This window comes from Cricetulus griseus, chromosome 4, assembly GCF_003668045.3.
Source record: "Cricetulus griseus strain 17A/GY chromosome 4, alternate assembly CriGri-PICRH-1.0, whole genome shotgun sequence".
NCBI lineage: Eukaryota > Metazoa > Chordata > Mammalia > Rodentia > Cricetidae > Cricetulus > Cricetulus griseus.
The window spans coordinates 54,884,643-54,902,556 of NC_048597.1; the positions used below are offsets into that span (position 1 = coordinate 54,884,643).

The 17,914-nt window shown below is 44.4% G+C and overlaps 1 pseudogene; it reads right to left on the reverse strand.

Annotated features, from left to right (window-relative positions):
• Positions 1-7,905: 7,905 nt before the first annotated feature.
• On the reverse strand, positions 7,906-10,132 carry LOC118238720 (annotated as a pseudogene).
• Between the last annotated feature and the right edge of the window lie 7,782 nt (positions 10,133-17,914).

The following is a 17,914-nucleotide window of genomic DNA, read 5'->3' on the forward strand; positions in this document are numbered from 1 at the left end:
CATAGGCCTGAAGATGGCCTAGTAGGTGGCTGGCTACTAAGCTGGCTGGCCATGAGCCTTAGGGATCTCCTGGTCTTTGTGCTCAGTGCTGAGATTATGAGCCCCTGCTACTGCGGCTGCTCTAGCATGGCTTCTGAGAATGAAACGCAGGTTTTCACACTAGGAAGGCAAGCACTTTTGGAACTGAATTATCACAGCCCTAGTCATTTAATTTTTAAAGCTGATCTCTCATGGTCAGATAAAGACACTAAAGGCAGCTCATACAGGTTAAAGACTGTGCCCAAGAACACCGAGCCAGTAAGTAAACAAGACAGGACAGATCTGAACGTATGCTTAAACTTCATAATCCACCAGTCACCCTGCTGCCACCTCCTGCCAGTTTTCTGAAGAACTATCTGTATTTTAAGGGAAAAAAAAATTACCTGTGTCCCCTGAGGATTATGACAAGTGATTTATAAGGTCCTGGATTAACAAATTAACATTAGGTCTGAGGGCCCAGAGCCAGAGGGAAAATCAAGCCGCAGATCTGAAAGAAAGGGAAATCCTCTCCTCATCCCCTTCCCTTTGTCCTGAGGGCTTTGGGTCTCCAGAGGGCTCTGCACTCAAGACCCAGGAGGGAGGAGCAGAGCTGGGGTGGGCAGAAAGGGAGGGTACAGAAGTACCAGGAGTGGGGGATGGGACAACACTGGGGAATTGGAGAAACTGGATCTACACAAAAATTCCCACAGCTCCCTAGTGGGTTTCCTATTCCGAGCATTTGTCCTTAGACACCCAGGGACAGTGAGCAGGAGGACACTGAAAAGAAGATCCCAGAGAGTATCTGAAAAGTCAGCCCTCCTTACTCCCTGAGCTTCAAGGAGCAATTCCTGCTGACCCTGCCTGTGCCCCAGCCCCCATAGGCTGCCTGTCATGGCACAGTGTATATGTGCCACAACCCTGGCATCGGAGCAACCCACTGGCCTGTGGTGACAAAGTGAGGTCCCACAATCCTGAACATATAAGAACTGCATTTTAAATCTGTTAGCTTCACCTAGAGGAAAAGGTTGGCTGCCAAAATTCAAGAAAGAACAATAGGAAGGCACCTGCAAAATGGGGCAAGTGGGAGAGAAGTGATTGGCAAGCAGGCTGCTGCCTGGCACCTCACTACTCCTGTGGGACAGGAGGCTGAGAGACCAAAGGAAAGGGAAAGAAGTCACATGGCGCTGGGGCTCACCACACAGACAATGCTCTGTCCACACTCTGGATGATTGCTTGATGACGCCTTGGTTCTGGGCCCCCATGACAACCAGTAGTAGACTCTACTGGGACCCAAGCACACATGTATGTAAGTCTTCCATGCAAATGGCCCTGCCTCTTGTCTGTGCACACCCCTTGTTGGCCAGAGTGGGGAAATGTCTCAACAGGCTATATTTAGGAATATACATCTATATGTGTATATAGAGAATGTGTGTGTGTGTGTGTGTGTGTGTGTGTGTGTGTGTGTGTGTGTGTAATAACTATTAATGAAAAAAAAGAGGCCATGAATTTGGAAGGAAGGAAGGAAGGGTGGGCGGGCACATGGGAGTCTTCACAGGGAGGAAAGGGAAAGGGTAAATGCTGTAATTATAATCTCAAAAAATTTAATTGCTCTACATTGAATGTGGAAGATGAATGTCTTCCATGTCCTCTGTTGGAAAAGTCACTTAATGCAGGGTGTTCTCTAACTTTCACTTGCTTTGCAGAAAGGACAGAACAGGAGGTTTTTGCTGTTGTTTGTTTTGTTTATCTGTTATTGTTATTGTTGTTAAAGAGGTTTCCCTATGTTCTGGCTGTCCTAGAAATACTAGTAGACTAGGCTGGCCTCGAACTCACAGGAATCCTCCTGGTTAGGCCTCCCAAGTGCTGGGATTAAAAGCAGATGCTACTATGTCTGGCCAACAGGAAACTTTATTTGTTTGTTTTATTTTTGATTTTTTTGAGACAGGGTTTCACTGTGTAGCCCTGGCTATCCTGGAATTCACTTTGTAGGCTAGGCTGACCTTGGATTCTGAGATCCGCCTGCCTCTACCTCCCGAATGCTGGGATTAAAGTTGTGTGCCACCACCGCTTTTAAGAATGTGTATATTACAAAACATTTTTCTCAGGAGAGGAAATGAGACCCCTGCCTTGACAGGGATGTTTCATTCTCAAATCCCCACTGTGCGGATCTCTTTAACAAAGAAACAACAAGCCAACTGGTTGCAATTCCCAGAAATATGGGACTAAATGAAGCTGTGTAGTGATGCATCTTATACTTTGAAGGGAAAATCAAGGGGTGTTTCTTGTGGAGTGAGTCCATGGTGCTCCCAGAGAATTCACTGACCTTACCAGTCAGAACCAATACTCTCCCTCCACCAAGCAGCTTGCATAGGTCTATCCACTGGTATACCTGGTGCCAAACATGCCCTGATCTATAGTGACTGCAGCTGTCTGTCTACTGTATTCCAGGTAGATGTACCAAGTCTTACCAGTTAGATCAGGAATATCTTAAGTCCTGATTTTATAAATGGTCTCTGAGATCTCCCCCTGGGGAAACAGTCTCTTGATGAAGGGGTCAGCAAATCTCACACACACAAACCAGTCTGAGGACCTGAGCTCTGTCATGTCCACTGCCCAGGTGTATGTACCCTAACCCCTAACCCAGCTACCCTCCTCTTATGGCCAATTATAGTGCCCCCCCAACACTCCCATCTCTTACATAGGCTTATACATGGGCGTGCCCACACACGTACACTAGCTAGCACAAATGTGCATCACAGTAGGATGGTTCTCCAAGCTCATGCCTAGTGGTGGGTGATCCCTTCATCAGAACCCGGGGCTGATGCACCCATCTTGGTACAAAGACCCCTGCGCATATCCCCACTCAGAACCAAATATTCAGGAAGGTTCCTTCTAGGTCTGGCTCAGTCCCTTGGACCCTGGGGGTAGGACTCTTGGACAAGCTCACTCTGAATGAAGGCTGGACCATTTGACTAGCCTAGGGCACAGAAGTGAAGGCATAACCCTCCACAGTTCTATCTGGGGCAGAATAGAGAAGGAGGCTAAGACAGAGGAAGACAGTTGTGAAGGAGGTCAGGAATGCAATAGACAAGAAAAGGTTAGTTGATGGGGAAGGGAAGGAGAGAAAACGAAACGATTCTAACACCCTGAAGGCCTTTTAGGAACACAGATTACAGCAACACGCCCCCTACCATCACCACCAAAGACTGGTGTGTGGATACCCAAAAACTCTGGAGTAGAGCTGTGCATTTTAACAAACAAGCAAAGATTGTTCCAGGGCAGGGAAGGGGACAACCTCACTGGGAGGGTGTCGCAGCTCTCAAGCCGGCTCTGGAAGGCTGAGGTGGAAGGGGTGTCCGGACAAGGGGAAATTCATAACCCCATTCTCTGAACTTGAGCAGAGGGATGGTGAGCCGGCTCCCTAAGCCCAGCACCATGTCCACTGCTCGAGTGCAACTTCACCCTGACCCATTCCCTGAAACCACAATAGCTAATTATTCCCTTCAGACCCCAATGGAGCAAAGTCTTTCTCTTTATAATCCAGCAAATATTCCCACCTCAATTTTACTTAAAAAAAAAAAAAAAAAACTCAAACACTCTCCCCAACAGCATCTTTCCATCTGCCATGCCAATCTTGGAAAGTCAGTCCTTTGGGTTTTGAAAGTGTTTCAGATCCCTAAAATCCAGAGGGGCATGATCTAAGCCACCCCTGGGGATTAGTGTATCCCAAACTTCCCAACAGCGGTCATCTCTAACAAAGTCCCTCAGGAAGGCGACCCGGCTAACGTGAGGGAGCCGAAGCGCGGCGAGCTCGGTGCAGTGCGAGAGAGCAAACCGAGTCCCAGCCCGCGAGACCGTCCACGTCCCAGCATCACACTCGTGGGTGTGGGGACCTGACGGTCATCAGGCTGTCTGCAAAGGCCGGGGCTGGGGGAGGGGTGGAAGGGGGAGCCATCCTTTCGGGGCTCGCATGCCCTCACACCCCAACTCTCGCCGCTCCCACCGGGAGCCCGGTGACGGCGGCTGGACAAAAGCGCGGGCAGCTCACTCACCCGCGCGGCGACGACCGGCGCGAGCCGGCTCGGGCTCTCGAGGGCGGCGGTGCAAGCCGCAGGCGTCGGGTTCCGCGGCCGGTGAGACGGGCGCCTCTGGGACTGGACGGGTAGCGAGCGCCGAGGTGGCGACCCTCCCGGCGGGACGACAGCGAGCGGCGGGCGGGCAGGAGCGGACCGAGCCGGAGAACGGCAGCGCGGCTCTCTGGAATGAGAAAGCTCCGGGCGAGCAACTTCCACGCGCTTATTTGCATGTCATTTGCATGGAGCTCCAGGAATGGACCTGACACCCTGCCGCCACGCCCACTCCTGCTGTTCCTGGGACACCGGCGTCAGACCCGGTCCAGACCGCGGCTACCCGGCACCGCCCCAAGTGCTGACCAGAGCGAGCGCCACATAGCAGCGGTGCCCCGGGTTTTTTAATATTACTTTTGCATCTCATGGAAGAACTCTCGACACAGGACAAAAGAGCATCACACATTAGAAAATTAATTTTCTGTCACACACACACACACACGTTTTCTACCAAGTATCCTGACTTAACTTTCTTTCAAAATTACGTTCCTTGCAATTTCCTTCAATTAATGACGACAAACAAATTACGTACAAAGGATAGCATAGCACTTTAAAATGTAGATTCTGGAGTTGACTCTACCCCCTTCTAGCTACAAACTTTTGGACAACTTACTTAACATTTACTAATTAGATTTTCTAGTCACAGGTAATTCCAACAGTGCCGAACACGGAGTTACTAATAAATCTGATATATGTGCAATTTTGAACTGAGAACCACTTATACTGAGAGGCATCAAGACCCGCCGAAGAGTAAAAGGAGCAGAGATGGGAGAGGGCACAGAAAGTAGAGGACAGCGAGCAAAGAGCCCAGAATGTCACACCCAGTCCCTCGGGCTAATCAGACTCCATCCTAGAAAGTTTCTGGGCCTCCTGTCTCTGAAGAAAACCCAACTGTGAAGTTTTTTGGAGCATCCTCTTGGTGGGTTCTGTCATGAGAAAGTCCCAAATGGGGTGAACTGAGTTTTAGATCTGTTTCTGATAGAGCTGGCCCTGTGGGCTGGTGAGGTCCTGGCTGACTCTGTTCTTGGAATTTTTAATTGTATAATGATGATGTCAGTGGACCGATGAGCTGAAGTTTCAAAGTTAGGAGGTTCTGTTTTGGATGGCTTTCCAGGCATCTCTCCATTCTAAACCTTTCACGGCTTCTCTGACATATTCCCTTTACTGTGTGTGAAGATTCTCACAGTTTGGGAGTTTAAAGGTCCTTTTTTAAAAAGCTGGTTAGGGCCTATCTGTGGTGGCATTCATCTTTAATCCCAGCACTCAAGAGGTAGAGAAAGTCAGATCTCTGTGGGTTCAAGGCCACCCTGGTCTGCAGAGTTAGTTCTTGGACAGCCAGGGCTACCCAGAGAAACCCTGTATTGCAAAACAAAACAAACAAACAAATAGAAGCTGGCTTGGGGGCTTGCCTTTTCATTTTGCTTGAACTTTGTATGAAATCTTTCCTGGTTTCCTGATCCCTTCATCCAGACTTGTTTAGTTTTAGTTTGGCTTGGTTCTTTTGCTTGTAGAGAACACCAAAGACAAACACATAGACTGAGTTATTATGAAGGGAACATACTATAGTCATGGCATAGATCAAGAAATACAGCTCAGTATAGCTGTGAGGGCATACACCTTTGTTATACTGGCACCTGGGTGCCTAAGGTAGGACCCAGGGCTACATAGTGAGACAGAGATCCTATGGCTCTGGAGTTACTACATCTGGAGTTGCCTGACGTGACTGCTGGGGACCAAACTCCTGTCTCCTGCAAGGGCAGCTTGCACTCTTAACCACTGAGCCATCTCTCCAGCCTTGCTAGTCTCTTACCCAGTTGTGTCTTCCAAGGGTGCATCTTGCTGGTGTCTATAACTTGATGTGTGTTTGGAGTCTTTTCCTTACAATTAATCTGTTGAAGAACTTGAGGCCTCTAGAGTTCCCCAGTGTGGGAACTGCACATTCAATATAATCTGGGCATCATGCTGACTGCAAACTGGCAGCTGATCAGATCTCATCAGACTGGGGTTTGATGTCTCTTGTAAGATTGTAAGTGGTGACATACCTTTTCACCAAAAGACACGAGATGTCTGCTGTGTGTGTGTGTGTGTGTGTGTGTGTGTGTGTGTAGGGTTGTGGTGTGGTGTGCATGTGCACCTGTGTGTACAGATACAGGCATATGCATGCATGCATGCATGGAAGCCAAAAGTTGACACTCAGTATGTTTCTCTACATTGTTCCACCATACTTTTTTGGGACAGGTTATCTTACTGAACCCAGTGTTATGGATTCAGCTGGGCTGGCTAGCCAGCATGCCTCTACAATCCAGTAATGGGATTACAGGTGTGTGCGGCCAAGCCCAGCTTTTTCCAAGATGCTTGGGATCCCAACTCAGCTCCTCAGGCTTGCACAGGAAATGCTTTACCAACTGATCCAGCTCCCTTGCCCTAGCTTTTGTTTATTTTTTAGGTTAATAGCAGTAAAAATCCAATCCCTAGATTAAATAATTGTTTGAGGATTACAATAATAATTTTGTTTCTATTTATTGACTGAATACATTTATGAGAAAATACTTCTTGACAAATTGGTTACCTACTACAAGGTAAGGTCATACAGAAACATCTGGAATATTTATTACCACTCCAAAAGGGAGGAATCAGGGACTCATGAGGAAATACCGGATCAGGACATGACCAAACCCCAGGAGGCAAGCTCCAACTCCTGTAGCTCCACATTCCACCTCGCTGCCTACGGTATACACCTTTCTCTTGGTCTGGTGCCACTTCTTTGCAGAGAGCTCATGGGTCTGTCATCTCCAACATCTTGAGGTCTCCATTGCAACCAGCTCAGGCTTTGCTTTTCACAGCTTCACATAGTGGCCTCTTAGGGTCCCCTGCCCACTTAGGGCCTTCATCCAGGGACTTCCCTGCCACATGTTGCTTGGCTTTATCGGCCCCCTGAACTATCAAGGAAGAATCTATCACCCCTGGATGTAGCCTTTGTGCCTCTAAATTCAGCACCACATGGGTGACGCTGCAGAGTTCGGCTGCCAGTTTGGGATATTCCCTGGCCCCTTGGATCACATTAACAGAAGTGTTCTCATTGAGTTGCTTTCTAGGAGCAAAAACGCTTGAGTCTTTCTTTCATCAATTAAAAGCTTCATTTGGTGGGATCTTAACTCCACCCCCAGTACCTTTCCCTTAGAGCAGGCCTCTCCTCAGTGGCATTTATCTCCTCAACAATTAGTCACAGCCTCTCTTCCAGCACATGCCTTGGCTATACCATTAAGCTTCTTCGGAATCGTTTTCTCTCCAAACTGTGTCTTTCCTATTTCTTTCTGTCCCACTCTCACTTTTTCATGTAAGTCCTAAATAAGCATTATCAGTAACAACCATGCCACAGACTCAACACTATGTTGTCTTCAAATTTTCTTCACCAAAGGAATTAGACTGTTACTTTTTCATTTAGCCACATGAATGTTCTTGGGACAAGGGCAGAAGGCAACCCGATTTTTTGTCAAAACATTACAGGAATTGCCTCTAGCCCATTTGCTGTTAAAGTGCTTGCTTCCCTCTGAAACCCTTGACCTGAATATCTACAGTCCACATTGCTGTCATTTACACTGACTTCTAGTTTCCTATTAGAACTATCTTGTAAGCTCTGCCAACAGCATTCAACTGCTCTTCTTTTCTTTCTTTCTTTTGGGTTTTGCTTTCTTTTGGGAGGTTTCATATATTTATTGGGGACAACAGGGAAAGGGTCTTCTTCCAGCAGCTGGAGTATTCACAGGTTCTTCAGTCATTACAGGCTTGAGCCCTGATGGTCTCAGGGGTGGCTGGGCATGTCCCATTATCTCACACAGGCACTGGGTTGTTGTAGGGAATGGCTTGGTTGGTCATAGTGGCATACTTGGTGTTGGGGCTGACTGTGGGCATAATTACATCGAGGCCCCAGACAGACATGGACACCACCACTGGCTCCTTTGCCCAGACATTCTTGAGGAAGACAGAGAGTCTCCTAACTATCTTTTGTCTTGGCCTCAACTGCCTTTCTAGTCCAAAGTTCCAAAATCTTTCTCACTTCTTAAAAACAACAAATCCAACATGGTCAGGCTCTTTACAGCGACAGCCCACTCTCTGGTACCAACTACTATCTTAGCAAATGAAGTAGGATTAGTCTACACACCCTTAAAGCCTATACCAGAGACATACTTCCTGTTACTTCTCTATGGCTGTGATAAAACCAAGAGCAACTTCTGGAATTGAAAACATTGATGATGTCTCAAAGCTCCAGAAGCATGAGTCTATCATGGCAGAGACGTGTGACACCAAACAGCAGACATAGTGACTGGAGCAGGAAGTGGAGAGATTGCATCTCAACCACAAGTACAAAGCAGAGAAAGCAAACTGGAGACAGGATGTGGCTACATCCTCTCAAAGCCCACCCCCAGTGACATACTTCCTCCAGCAAGGCTGTACCTCCTAAACTTTCCAACCAGCATCATCGACTGGAGAACTAAGTGTTCAGTGCCTATGTGGGGATATCTTGTTATACTCTAACAAAGTTTGCCTCAAGATCAGAGGGCAGAGCTAGCCACTAGTTAACCATAGAGGTCTGGAGGTCTCAGAAGACAAACAGGAAGTGATATGGCTGGGAGGAAACAGGAGCTAGGTCTCTTTCCAGTCTGAGGATTCAGTAGAGGTGAGAGCTCTAGTGGCTGGCTGTTCTGCTCCTCTGATCTTCAGCTTTTATCCCTAATATCTGACTCTGGATTTTTATTATTAAGACCAATTAGAACTCATGCTATTTGCCCAAGCTTTACAGAGGGCATTTCTAATTCAAACCACCACATCCATGTATTGGGTTTGTATCACAGGCCTTTCAGGAAACTTAAATCCTCTGTTTTAAATAGTCTAAAAGATCAGCAACAATGGTTTTAATGGATAACTATGAATTTGTGTGATGGCCTTCTTATTTTACATTCTGTCAGCCTTTTCCCCCTATATTATATTATAGTTCTAGTAACCTGTGGGTCCTCTACTCCCCGCCCCACTAACCATTGCAAGCATCTTTCAGAAAGTGTTTAAATAAGAAGGGCCCCAATAGCCTCATATATTTGAATTCTTAGTTATCAAAGAGTGACACAACTTGAGAGGGATTAGGAGGTGTGGCCTTGCTGGAGTAGGTGTGACCTTGTTGGAGGAAGAGTGTCACTGAGGGTGGGCTTTGAGGTTTCAAAAGCCCTAAGTCAGTCCTAGGGGCTCTCTCTTCCTTCTGTCTGTCGATGTGGTTATAGAACTCCCAGGTACTTCTCCAGCACACATCTGCTCCTCCTCATTGGCTAACTATGTGTCAGTATTCAGGACTCATTAACCTTTAGGGGTGCCAAAACTCCTATCTGTAACCTGGTCATATCCCATCCACTGTCTGATTTCAACATCTGTTTTGTTTCCAGTAACAAGTGTGGAGAATGAATCAATACATTCATTGTATTATTTATTTGTGACAATACATTTTAATAAGTACTAATTGCTGTTAAACTGCTTTAGTTGCCAATTGACTGGATTTAAAAAAAATAACTAGAGGGCTGACAAGATTAAGGCATTTGTCATCAAGTCTAACAACTTGAGTTTGATCCTTGAGACTCATAAAGGCGGAAGGAGAGAATTGACTCTACAAAATTGTCCTTTGACATCTACAGGGGTGCTGCAGCATATACCCCATGTTATAATCATATATAGATGCATATATAGATGCATATAATAATGATAATTAATACATTTTAAATAAAAATGAAAAATAACTGGAGAATTGATGCAGGCACGTGCAACCTGAAGGCAGACCATGCACCACACATGCCACAGGTGGCCACCAATGCAGCCCAATGCAAAATCATAAACCTCAAATATTGAGGTGTTTTTTTTTTGCAGGGGGGGTAGAGGGGTAAGGTGGGGAAACTTGGTTGCATGGTACTTGCTGGTGAAATGTGCAGACAGTAGTGTTCTGTCATGATGCCAAAAGCCTGGATATGTCTATTACAGCGCTTCCTGGGGTGTCTGTGAAGATCTCTCTCCAAGAGAGATTGCTGCATGACTCTGGACTGAAATAAAGGCTCACTCTCATTGTGGACAGGACCATCCAATCTGAACAACAACAACAAGCTGAGGGAATGTGTCTTGCTTCTTCCTGGCATTGGGGCACTCATCTCTTGCCTCTGGAGCTCTCTGGCTTTTGGACTTGAGGACGTAGAGAAGTAGTTCTCCACATCCCCAGGCCGAGAGGAAGAGCTTTGTGCTCTCTGGTTCTGAGGCCTTCACACTACTTGCACCCCAGTGTCTCCAGCCATACCCAGCCTGTCATGGGACTTCTTAGTCTCCGTGATTGTATGAGCCAATTATTCTAGTAGAGCCTCTCTCACAACTCTATTTCTATATCCTGTTAGTTCTGTCCTCTAGAGAAACACAATATTATGAGAACAATACTCCCCAACCAAATAATCTCATAACAAAATATATTTTTAAAAAATGTTTTATGTGTATGGGTGTTTGGCTTATATGTACATCATATGTGTCTGTTATCCAAGGAGGTCAAAAGAGGATGTCTGAACCCCTGGAACTGGTGTCACAGACAATTATGAGCTGCCAGGTTGGGGCTGAGGACTGAACCCAGGTTCTTTGGAAGTTAAATCCATTGGGGGAAATTGCTGTTTTGTATTAGTCCTGCTCATTTTAGAATGGCTCCCACCATGTCCATGTACCCATCAGAAAAACTAATTAGGTCAACAGCCCAGGCCTGAACAGAGCCTGACATTAGTAGGTTAGCTTAGATAGCAATGGTCCTGATTCCAGGGCCCTGTAGCTCTTCCAAGGCTCGTTTCTCAGCATGACCACACTTAAATAGCCTTAGAAAGACGTACATCTAGCTTTCTCCTCTAGGAAATGAGAGGCAGCTGCCAATCTATGCATTCCAGTGACTGATGTCCTATCTGGGAAGTTTTCTCATATGCTTATAGTCATTCATGATGCTAATAGAAACCCACTCAGAGTATGATGGTGACAGAAATTCTAAATGCTTATGAGTAAATTTAACTAAATGATCCAAGATCTGCATTTTTAAAGATGGACAAAAGTATTAAAAGGTACATAATGGGGTTTGAATAAACTGAAAGTCGCATCCTTTTCCTAGGAAGAAAGACTTCATATTAAATTTAATTCTAGAAATTTTAATAAACAATTTCATTGCCATTGCAATTAGAACTCTAATAGTTTTTCCTTGGAAGTAGATAAAATGATTTTGGATGTAAAATAAAGAATACCAAAGAACAGCTATGAAACCATTGAAAGCTGTAAGAAAGGAGCTGAGAAGATGGTCACATAAGCATGACCACCTGAATTAGAATCCCCAACATCCACTTAATGCCAGATGGGCATGGCAACATGCCTGTCATCCCACAGTGACACAGACAGACACAAAGGACCGCTGGAGCAAGCAAACCAGCTATACTAGCTCCAGATCCAATGAGAGGCCCAGCCTCAATATATAAGATAGAGCGTAATTGAGGAAGGCAACAACAGCCTTTGGCCTCCACACGCGTGTACATATGTGCACATTCATCTGCACACACATATGTGCTCCCTCATATGAAAACGTTTGTACACACATGAATATGCACCACATACAAATATATACATAAAAATGTAAGAAGAGAAAGTGTGTTCATATCAAGTTGTTAAAATATCAAAACTACTACCAAACTGAATTCAAATCAATATGACTTTAGTAAGGACATAAAATGTATTCATGGCACAGAGTAAATAACTGATAGTTGTGCAGCATTGGTTACTAGAGATGTTTGTGAGCAAGCTGAGCACGGTGGTGCAAGCCTTTAATCCCAGTACTCGGGAGGCAGAGGCAGGCAGATCTCTGTGAATTGGAGGCCAGCCTGGTCTACAGAGCGAGTTCCAGGGCAACACAGAGAAACTCTGTCTGGAAAAAAGTTTCTGGAAACAAAATTCATAGTAATATGTCTGAGAACCTGCTATCCTGACACCACGAATCCCCTTCTACACAAAGTACCCTCTGAGAGGCATTGGCCAGCAACTATATAGAACACAATACAGAGAACATAAATCGTTCACTAATAGTATCAAAGGACCCACAAACATGAACTCGCTGAAACTCAGTAGAAACCAGAGAAATAAAAATGAAAAGTAACAAAAGCGTCACAACTGTAACAGGCTGAAACATATCAATTAAGTTTAACTCAAAACTTCATAGTCATACCAAAAAGAAAGGTTTAATAGAATCACTTTGAATTTCTAGGTTAACTTGAAGAGTAGCCATCTTTATCTATTGAGACCTATAACCCATTAATATTGTATAATGCTTCGTGTATTTATTCTATAAAGATCTTGTTAATTTCTTATGGGATTTACTGAATCTTTGGTGACAAAATGATCTCTAGCTTAGGCAGACAACAACATAGAATGGTAGAGCATACATCAGTGGCTAAACAGGGTGATACTTTGTCAAGTGTGTACCTATCAACTTGCCTTAATTTCCTGTCTCAACCACTCCATTTCTCTATTCTAAGATAGCAAGTGCAACCCACAGGAGAGTGAGGGGTGTTACGATAAATCTTTCTGCCAAAAGCCGCCTGAACCCCACCGCCACGTGAAAGACAGGGTGGGGTGCAAGAGGAGGAAGAATAAGAGAGGAGAGAAGGAAGGGAAGAGAAGAGAGGAGAGAGGGGAGGGAAGGAGAGGAGAGCAAAGGGGAGGGGAGGGGAGGGGAGGAGAATGCAAGGGAAGGGGAGAACAAATAATGGTTATTTTTTTCTCCATCCATTGAAGCTCTGAGTTTGAAAATTATTTCTTTTACCAGTTTCTTCCTGCCAAGCCGAAGTGCCACCCTGCAAGAGGGTCTGTTCTGCTTGATTTGGAGCTGCTGGCTTTAAGGTCTTTGCATTTCATCATCTCCTCTCTCTGGACCTGAAGTTCACAGCCAAGTGACCTTCTGGAAAGGATGATGGGGTGAAAATGCATACTTGGCTGTGTGCACCTTCCTGAACAGCTGACTACATTCTTCATTAAGATGTGAACAGACACATGTCCCCTGCTTCAAAGGGGACCAAGTTCTGGATAGTCTGTGGTATTGCTTGTCTCCTTGGAGTCTTCATGAGATGAAGATACAAAGACGGTAGGACCCACACTGAATGCCAGTGCCATTGTGAGAAAACACATTAATTTTTAATAATGTTGTGTGATAAAATTGGCCGAGTGACAGGCAAGAATCTTGTTTTATTAGTCATATGCTAGACAAAGATTTTAAGAACAGTGTGTCTTCATAAAGCAAAGGAGAACTTGAGGAGCTTGGCCCAGTGCACACAGACACACACAGACACACCACACAGATACACACACACACACACACACACACACACACACACACACACACGAGAGAGAGACCAGAGGCAGTCAGCATTCATCAGGATCATGTTGAGTACAGAGCAATTCTACGTTATCTTATTTAATACATACAATGAATCCCAGAGGGAATTCTTGGGTATTATATCATGGTTCTCAAGACCCCTGGGGGGCCCATGTGTTCAAGCAGTTATGACAGTCAGTTGACATCAGGAGGAAAACATAAGAAACTAGACTGAAAATTATTTTACCTGGTTTAAGATGTTTTACCTGGTTTAAGATTTACCTGGTTTAAGATTGCAGCCTCAAGGAAAATGAAGTACTTTGGCTTCATGGTAAATGTGAGCTTTTCTGTAAGGACAATTGACTATTTGGTCAGCACCATAGGTCTTGGGGAAATGTCTATCCTAACATGATGCCACTTTAACTTTAGGAATGACGATGTGATTACCTGGAAACTGCAACCCCAATATGATCTGTAGTGTGATATGATGGCTCAGATAGCCAACTCAGTTGCCCATTTTAGGACAACTGTAACAAGATTATAGGAAACATCATTAGACCTGCATTTCATTTGATCAGATCAGATCCACTCATCATTGCTGGATCTACAGTTTAAAAGACTCATTGACAAACTGGATGACACCAGAACAAAGGCAAGCAGAATGGTAAATAAGAGCTCTTTAAATGCCACAAGCCGCAGATTACACAGTGCCCAGTTTTAAAATGCTTGGACTCCATGTATCCTTCATACAAATCAATCAGGAAGGCTGGTGGGTAAGTTACTCTGCACTGACGATATGATTAAGTTTCTGTCCTATTTCCTCTCATAAATATTTAAGGATCTATACTTTTTCAACACATGCACAGCTGTGTGCAAGTGTTTACCAGCAAAGTGAATTCTGCCTCAGAAAATAATAATAAAAGAATAAGATTTCCAAACAGTAGGTTAAGGCTAGCAACTTAGGTGTAATAAAGTGATGAACAAACTGTTATGGGTGTGTAACACCAAGTTAAAAAAAAAAATCCAGGGACACCTAGAGCCCGCCTGTCAGGGATTTAGTGAAGTCTGAGAGTAATCACTAATGTCAACTGTATGACAGTTACTAAGTGCCACAGGAAATGGAAACTGAGTAAATCCTAATCCTTGTCCTCAAGACCACGCAGGGTAGAGAAAGAAGCCTGAATGTGAACCGGCCATGAGGCAGACACAAGCAGTATGGTGGGTTTGAGCAGGAACTTGTCACTGGGCAAAATGGATACTGGATGTGCTTGGGGTCACTCCAGTACTGTTACTATAGAAGGGACTCCCTCTAGTTTTGAAGATGGCCTTTAAAGGGTTTTGAAACTCACCCTGTAAGTTCGTCACAAGTTTCCAAGATGTTACCATCTTTGTAGTTCTTTGCGAAGCCCAGCTCAGATCAACTGCTTTAGGTTAATTTAAGCCCAATTCCCCTCAAGTTGAGTTTTAAAACATGGGGAGAAAACTGTGAGGCTTCATATGAAAAGAGAGCTTTATTCTCAGAAATCTTAAGTCTGAATAGAAACCAATGGGCTTGAATAACTAAGTGAATGTTTGTGCCAATAGAATCCAATTCTAACTGGTTGCCTGCTTAGATTCTGAAAGCTGTGTTTGTAAGTTTAGAAATGGTCCCCTGACTTCAGTGAAAACTCAAGCCAATGCCTTCACCATGCATCCCGTGGGATCCCTGCATGGGGAGCTTTGTTACATACTTGGTTGTTTTAGGTTGGCTACATGCTTTTCTACCAAAGTAGGGTTTGGAACTCTGCCTTGCTTCCCATGTGGTTGAAGCAGGCCTTTAGAACCCGTTAAGACACTTATCACCAATAAAACATCATTAGTAGAAATAAGTATAGATTTCTGGAAAAGGAATCAACTTAAAGTAAGGGGGAAATACGCACTGAGTGTTGCTTGGTCGTTTTTTACCTTTGTTTCTTCCACAACTCCCTAGCCCAGAACTGGAATTTTCCCCAAAGCATCACAGAATGAAAAATCTTCCCCCTATATTGAATTCTCACCTACTTTCTCTGATAGTAGATCATAAGACTCATTTCAGCCCCGTCATACCCCGTAGGAGGAATGCTGTACAGAAGCCAAGAATTTAAACAGGCTTGCTGGGCTTTCCTCACTTGGTCTACTAGCATTAGATGTTTTTTGTCCAATCATTTATCTGCGTCAGTGTTTCTCAACCTGTGGGTTGTGATCCCTTTCAGGGTCAAATGACCTTTTCACAGGAGTCGCCTAAGACCATTGGGAAACAGATATTTACATCACAATTCATAATCAGAAAAATTACAGTTATGAAGTAGCAACAAAGATAATTTCATGGTTGGGGTCATCACAGCCTAAGGAACTGTGTTGAAGGGTCGAATCAGAAAGATTGAGAACCCTATCTACATGGTTGTCTGTGCTTCAGTTGTGATCCTGCAAAGACATCTCAGTGAAGATCAGGGTAGGGAGAGCTTTTAGGCTGCTGGATTATGTGGCTTGTAGGAAGATGAACAAGAACAAATGCATGCACCTGGAGGAGAGATTACCCCAAGTTAATGGGGACAGAAGCTGTAGGTAGCATCCTTCCAGACATTGTCCTATTTACCTCTTCTGGCAGTTTATATCCTTTACAATAAGTGTGTTTTCTTGAGTTTTGTGAGCTGCACTCACAAACTTAGTTATTTTTCTATTGCGATAAAACACCATGACCAAAAGCAACTTGGGAGGAAAGTTGCTCTTAAGTCGCTCTCCATAACTGAGGAAGTTAGGTCAGGAAGTCAAGGCAGGGATCCAGGGGCAGAAACTGAAGGCCATTGAGGAATATTGCTTACTGGCTTGCCCCCCCCCCATGACATCTGATCAGTCTTCTTTTTGTTTCTTTTTGGTTTTTCAAGACAGGGTTTCTCTGTGTAGCCCTGACTGTCCTGGACCTGTTTTGAAGACCAGGCTGGCCTCGAACTCAGAGATCTGACTGCCCTCTGCCTCCCAAGTGTTGGCATTAAAGGTGTGTGCCACCAGTACTATGACCATCCAGTTGATCAGTCTTTCTTATGCAACCATAGACCATTTGTCCAGGGATGGCACTGCCCCCAGTAAGCTGGGCCCTCCCACATCAATCAGTAATCAAGACAATGTTGTGGAATATTATTTTAATTTAGCAAAGGTGTGTTACACTTGTGTATGTTGCAGAATATTACTTTAACTGTGTAAAGGTGTTACATTTGCTTATGGTGCATTTGTTTAACTATGTAAAGATGTGTTACATTTGTTTCATCTTGCCTGCCTAAGGCACCTGATTGGTCTAAAAAAGCAATGAATGACCAATAGCTAGGCAGAGAAAGGATAGGCCAGGCTGGCAGAAAGAGATAAAATAGAAGAAATCTAGGCTAGAGGGAATGAGAAGAGGAGGAGAGAACGAGGGACAGAGTAACACACCCAGGGCCAGAAACCAGGCAGCCGTCAGCCAGACAGACCTAGAGACAGCAGGAAAGTAAGATATACAGAAAGAATGAAAGGTAAAAAGCCCTGAAGCAAAAGGTAGAAAAAGAGAAACAGCTTAATTTAAGTGAAAAAAAAAAAAAAAAGAAGCTAGCCAGAAACAAGTCTAAGCTAGGCTGAGCATTCATTAATTACTAAGAAGTCTCCGAGTCATGATTTGGGAGTTGGTTGGTGGCCTAAAAAGAAAAGGCCTGGCACAAGACAATACCCTATAGACTTACATACAGAACAATCTTATGAAGTCATTTTCTCAATTAAGATTGCCCTTCCTGACAGCTCTAGGTTTATGTCAAAATGACAAACACTAACCAGCACACTATTAAGGGGCTCATAGGAGTCCTGATGTACAGCTAGTTGGTCAGTTGTGGACTTGTGACTAGCATCTAAACAAGGTGTCAGTCTTCTAGCAATGAAACCACAACCTGTTTGAATACCTCCAGGGGGAGTGTCTGAACTGGATTGGTGTTTCTGAACAACCGTTTGCTGGCTGCTGAGGTGAAATTTCTATGCATTCTGAGATCACAGAAATGTGTTGCCAGCAATAGTAAGAGAAACTTTCTTTATCTTCAGAATTATCATATAAAAGATCTTGAGGATTTACTTTAATTTTTTTTTCTTATTAGTCTACACATTTAAATGTGTGGACATGGATTTAGCAGGGTGCACATATAGAAGTTAGAGGACAACTCTAGGGGTCTGTTTTCTCCTGTCACCTTCACATGATTTGGGGATTGAACTCAGGTAGGTTGTCAGGTACTAGGTAACTAGCACCTTTACCTGCCAAGCCATCTCAGTGGCCCCCAGAACTTACTTGTGCTTATGAGTAACAGTTGATGTTTGAGAACACAAAGATGAC